Source organism: Pelodiscus sinensis, chromosome 1 (assembly GCF_052426305.1).
Source record: "Pelodiscus sinensis isolate ZL-2025 chromosome 1, ASM5242630v1, whole genome shotgun sequence".
In the NCBI taxonomy this organism is placed as follows: Eukaryota; Metazoa; Chordata; order Testudines; family Trionychidae; genus Pelodiscus; species Pelodiscus sinensis.
The window spans coordinates 231,258,848-231,264,847 of record NC_143052.1 but is presented as its reverse complement, the minus strand read 5'-3'; positions in this window follow the sequence as shown (position 1 = coordinate 231,264,847).

Below are 6,000 nucleotides of genomic sequence, written 5' to 3'. Positions count from 1 at the left end.
ATAAGAACAAGATTCCATGATTAGCTCTTCTCTTCTCAGATGTTTAGAAAACCCTGATGCATCACAGAATTCTACCCCCCAACATCCACACACACTTTCTGTCATTTCTGTGGAGTAATAACCCAATGAAAATGTGTCAAGATGATGCATTGTGGCTTCCAGAACTGTATGAGACAAATAGATCTATCAACTCAATAATGCTCCTTTTATCCCCCATGTCATCCTCCGAAATGATCTAGTATCAAACAAAAATAACTTTGTTGTATGGATGAAGCATGACTTGTTCAACAGTGGTTTACCGTGTCCCTTATGAATTCTTCACATAGAACCATCTTCTCTAAACAAAAGGATTGAATGATTTGTTTATCTCTAATGCCCAAAATATAATTGGCCTAATTCTCCAGAGTCTGGTGCCTTGTGTAGTTATTTACACCTCATAACATGGTAGACTAGGCCCCAAAGCCCCTTGCTGGAAGCATTTGGTCCTGACACACCCTGCACCAGGAAGCAGTGGTGTGAGAAGTAGCCAGTGCCCAGAGAGACAGTATAAAGAAAATTGTTGGACTAGAGCCAGCCAGATACCCTTTTGAGCCTGAGGCGTGCAGACTGGGTGGCTAAGATAGCAGTAGTGCCATAGACAAGCTCACTGTGGAAAGTGTACTGCAGGCAGGATTAAAGCCCAAGATTAGCTGCTGAAGACCGGGGCTACGTCTGGTCTGGCCCCTATTACGGAATAGGGATGCAAAGCAGGCAAGTCAGAACAGGGAAATCCACGGGGGATTTAAATATCCCCCGCGGGATTTAAATAAACATGGCCGCCGCTTTTTTTCTGGCTTGGGGAAAAGCCGGAAAAGAGCATCTAGACTGGCGCGATCCTCCGGAATAAAGCCCTTTTCCGGAGGATCTCTTATTCCTACTTGCAAGCCGGAAAAAAAGCGGCGGCCATGTTTATTTAAATCCCGCGGGGGATATTTAAATCCCCCACGGATTTCCCTGTTCTGACTTGCCTGCTTTGCATCCTTATTCCGTAATAGGGGCCAGTCTAGATGTAGCCCGGGTGTTTGGCTAGTGGGAAGAACTGCAAAACCCTGGATAGGGTGGCATTGGGATTTTAGTGAGACATAGCCCTGAAGTAAGGGAATGGGTAGTGTGGGTGTGTGTGGAAATGGCCTAGAGAATTACAATAGCAGCAGGACTTTAATGAATAGGACACAGTAGACAACTACTATTACAGGGTTATCTATCATTTCACAGTTCCTAGTAGCACTTGAACTCCCTACCTTCCAGAAACATCCCTACATCCCACCTCACTCTATACACATATTATGGCATTGTCTATGCTGCAAGGCTGGGTCAAAGAAAATCAGTTAACATCAACCTAACTGTGCATGTGTCTACACTCACATTTTTCTCCCATTGATGTAAGCATCCTGTTTCAACAATAAAGTTACACCACCTTCCCAAGGGAATAGAGCCATGGTCAATGCACTTAGGCTGATGCAGTGCAAGTACACATAATGCTATACTTATGTCAACATATGTGCAACCGTAGAAACCATAGTAACCATAGAAAAGTAGCCTGTTGTATTGATGTACTCAGCTGACTCAAAAATTGATTCCAGACTGACCAGCATTACAAGTTTTCGTAGTGCAATCATAACTCACTTCTCCACTATCAATTCAACAGCTATTTAATCTCCCCACTGCACTAGAGGACTTGGGCAACCTCAGCTCACAGATCTGGGAATGTGGTCTTGTGCATCCAAAAGTTCTGCAGCTACCGTTCATCATCCCAAACCTGCAGCGTTTGTTTCTCAGGCCCAGAAGTGGTGCTTCATCATCTTCTCTGTGACTGCTACCAACAACCTTAAACTGGTTCCAGCTGTCCCCCACAGCAAGCTGTCCTCAAAAGAATTCTCATGATTCCCACTCCTCTGGTGCTACCTGGGGCACAGCAATTACTCCTGGATTGTGCGCTCTGTGCTTGCAATACTCATGACAATAACCCAGAATTTTGTAGGCTCCAGGCACCTCTCAGATGATGGTGAGCAAAAAGAAATTCAGAAGAAAGGGTGTCAAATTATGGCATACAGATAACATTGTGGAATGAGACAGTTACAGATGGGAAAAGTTGACGCTGGTGTGAATAGTTTTGGCCCCATCATGCTTTGCCAAAACTTTCCAAAAGACAGTGTGCTGGACTGTGGTGAGTTGCACATGGGATACCTACCCATAGTGTACTTTACTCTGCATGAACACCAGGGGAGCGTCCAGACTAGCGGGCTGAGCCGACAAACAGCTGATCAGCACGGCAGCCATGTAAATTTAAATGAAGCAGCGATTATTTAAATCGCCGCTTCATTTCCCTTTGCCCAATAAACAAATCTATATGGCTCCGTCGATGGAGACATGTAGTGTAGATGTACCCAAACACTGCTGATGAGTATGTGAACTGCTGAAACAAGGAGCAAAGTATACACATGCACAACCATTGCACTAACTGAAGCAACTGTATTCTTAAGTAAATTAAGTAGACACAAGTTTATAGTGTAGGCCTGCCTAAAGCTTTTCAGAGGGTAGACCCCACCAGCTTAAACTAACTTTGCACACTGTTCACCAGAAGCAAGGCCATATTGGTTTCATTCCCACTTTTAATACCTGGGAACTGCTCATATACTAAGATGATGAGGGCCATTTAAATAGATGGTCTAAGTGCTATGCTAATAGGCTGAAAAATACATGGCAATAGGTAACTGTTCAGTGTTTCACATGAACTAGTTTCAGACATTTTCTGTGTACAGCTGCAATACCTCTGTAAAGACTATTAGATTCTTCTCTTTTTCTTCTGTCTTCTTTCCCCAACAGGGAAAACCTGAAAAACACAGCACAGCAGTGACAACAAAACTGAAGCAACAAGATGTGCTTGCCAGAGCATGCAAAGCCAGGGCTCAGAAACAGCTAGTACACACCTAGACAGTGTGTGCTTCTCTGAACCTACTGTCTTGAGCTGATGCTTTCATTTTTTTCTAGCTATTATGTTTGTGAAGAAAAACTCAGAAATTTGAGCCAAGCATAACTGATGTGTGTGTGAGAAAGAGTCTCCAGAGAACCAAGTACCGAAGAAATGTGTGATGCAAACTGCTCCATCCATCATCACAGTGAGGGTTAACTCAGCTGTCCAGTGATGATCATTCAGATGTCAGTATTGATTAGTTTAATTCCTCATACAAAAGAAGAGAGGGAGGGTCACATAGCTGCGTAGTTTTCTGAGTGTGACATCTCATTTTTGCTGTCACGAGTGGGTGATGCGTGGGAGAGGTCACCATTTATTTTCCCCCACTTGCAGAAAATTTTACAGTGTTTCATGAAATATAGCATAAAGATAGTGTAAGAAGGAATGTTAAACAACTATAACTGTCCATTGCTCTTCTCTGGTTAGCATCAAAGAGACTGCTTGTATCTATACCTGGTGTCAAGACAGAAAGAGATCAGAAGGATCCTTGTGATTCAGTGTGATCACACTGTTGCTCCTAGGAGTAGTTATAGATTGTTTGATAAAGAAAATATGATAAATGAAGAAAAGTTTATACTAATAGGCTACGTCTACATTTGCAAAATTTTGCGCAAATACTTTTAACACAAGAGTTTTTGCATTAAAGTATTTGCGCAAGAGAGTGTTTACACTGGCATGTGCTTTTGTGCAAAAGCATCCATGCCAGTGTAGACACTCTCTTGCGCAAGAAATTCATGTTGTCTGTCTACACTGGCCTCTTGCGCAAGAACAGTTGTGCAAGAGGGCTTTTTCCGGAGTGGGAACATCATAGTTCTTGAGCAAGAAGCACTGATTTCACACATTAGAACATCAGTGTTCTTGCACAAGAACGCCCCACCAGTGTAGACAGGCAGCATGTTTTTTCACTTTCTGTAGGCCCTTGTGGTTGAGTTCCCTATGTCCGGGGTTCTGCAGGGTTGTCTTTGGCTTCTTGTCTAGCTTTCAGCCACAGGCCCTGGCTCCAACCAGGTAGGATGCCCAGCTCCCACTCGGAGCTGTCGAGAGTGCTAGTGTTTCCCCAGTCAGCCCTGAGGTCTGCCTGGGTCTAGCTCCAGGAAGGAACTGACAGGCCCTTTTATATCAGCCTCCTGCAGTCTGATTGGCTGCAGCAGGGGCTGCCAGTCTGTTCTACTCGGAGGACCTCTCTAATGCTCCTGTTGCTGGCCAGGGTGCTGAAAGGCCTCTAGAAGGGATGTCGGGCTTTGTCCACCCCATCACAGGCCAGCACAGCAGGCCCTGTCTCACAAGGGCCCCGACGTGCACAGAGGACTGTGCTGTCCACTTTCCAGACCCCCACCCCTGGCACATGGACAAGCAGCCAAGGGAAGTCTCCAGCCACAGTGGGGTCCCCTCATGGTGGCAGAGGAGCCTGGGCCTCGCAGGGGTCCGCACACACAGGTACAGCTTGCGGCACTCCTCAGGTCTGTGTGGGATCATGCCCATGCCCTTGTGGCTAGCCTGCTTCCAGCTGGGGTGGATACCCCCTGTGGCAGGACATGTGTGGCCTCCCCTGAGCCTGGCATCAGGATCCCACCCTGGCTCAGGGGCTGACCACTGCATCCATGTGCCACACAGTAACGGATCACAGCACAATGTGCAGCCTGAGCTACACTCACCCCCCACCCCCTGTGCACCTGCCTCCCCCACCCTGTGTGTATGAAAGTGAGAGCACTCACCTGAAGAGCCCTCCCTAGGCATCTGAGGAGGCCTGGGAGACATCCTGGATCCTTTGCACCAGTTCAAGGGAGTGGGTCACAGTGCCTGTGTCCTCCTCATCCTCCTCCACCATGGCTGGCTGGCCCTGGCCCTCCTGCTCCTCCTCCAGCTGGGTGATGACTGGGGTCTCCAGTCCAGAGTCCACAAGGACGGGTGGGGAAGACATTTCCCCACCCCCCAAGATTTGGTGCAGCTCCTTGTGGTAGGGGCAGGTGAGGAGTCTTGCCCCAGAGTGGGAGCTGTGGTCGGTGGCCTGGATATATCCCCGGTGGAGCTCTTTGACTTTACTCTGGACCTGTTCCAAGATCCACCACGGAGCCGGCCATCCGGCCATAAATGTCCACATTTCTGTGCTTTGCCAGGGGATCCTGTATGGCCTCCTCCTCACTCCGCAGTTCCAGGAGGGACTCGATCTCTGGGCCTGACCAGGAGGGTGCACACCTCTTGCTTCTCCTGGGTGGGTCCTGGGACCCCTAGGTCTGCTCCTAGCAAGAGGCCAGGGCAGTTGAGGGGGGCTTGAGGTGTGGACTTGGCTTTCAAGGCCTGTGAAAGGGAAAGCTGTGTGGTCAGGGTGCTGCTCTCTGGCCAGCTTCCTGCCACAAGGCTTGTTCAGGGTGCCTGCAGCTTTAAGAGGGGCCAAGAGACAGGAACTATAGAGTTGTGATTACTTTGTATGGAGTGGCCACCAGAGCACCTGTGCTTTTTCCTGGAGGCCTGTTCTTTTGAAAAAAAACCCCTCCTCCCCAACCACATACACCTTTTTGTGAAAGAGCTCTTTCGCAAAAAGGCTTCCTCCTCATAGAATGAGGATTACCGCTGTTGGAAAAAGTCTTCTGTTCTTTTTATTTACTATCAAAAGAACATGATTGCAGTGTGGAGGTTCCTCAAGTTTTGTCAGAAAAACAGTGTTTTTCCAACAATACTCTGTAGTGTAAACATACCCACAGAGGGGCCAAGGTACTATTAGAATGTACCAAGATACCAAGTACCAAGAGAAGACAAACCAGTGCAGGACATATAAATGAACTTGGAGTTAAGGGCAAGCACCCCTTTACAGACAAACACTGGTAAGGAGGCAACAACATACTGATGTCATGAATTTCCAGGTCTCATCTCATTTCCAGGACACTCCCCTCCCCCATTCTCATCCTCAGTCCTATCCTGGAGCTCACATTCTAGTCAAATTGTGTTGGGTCCATGATTTTCTTCAACTGGGTCATGAGAAAAAAAGT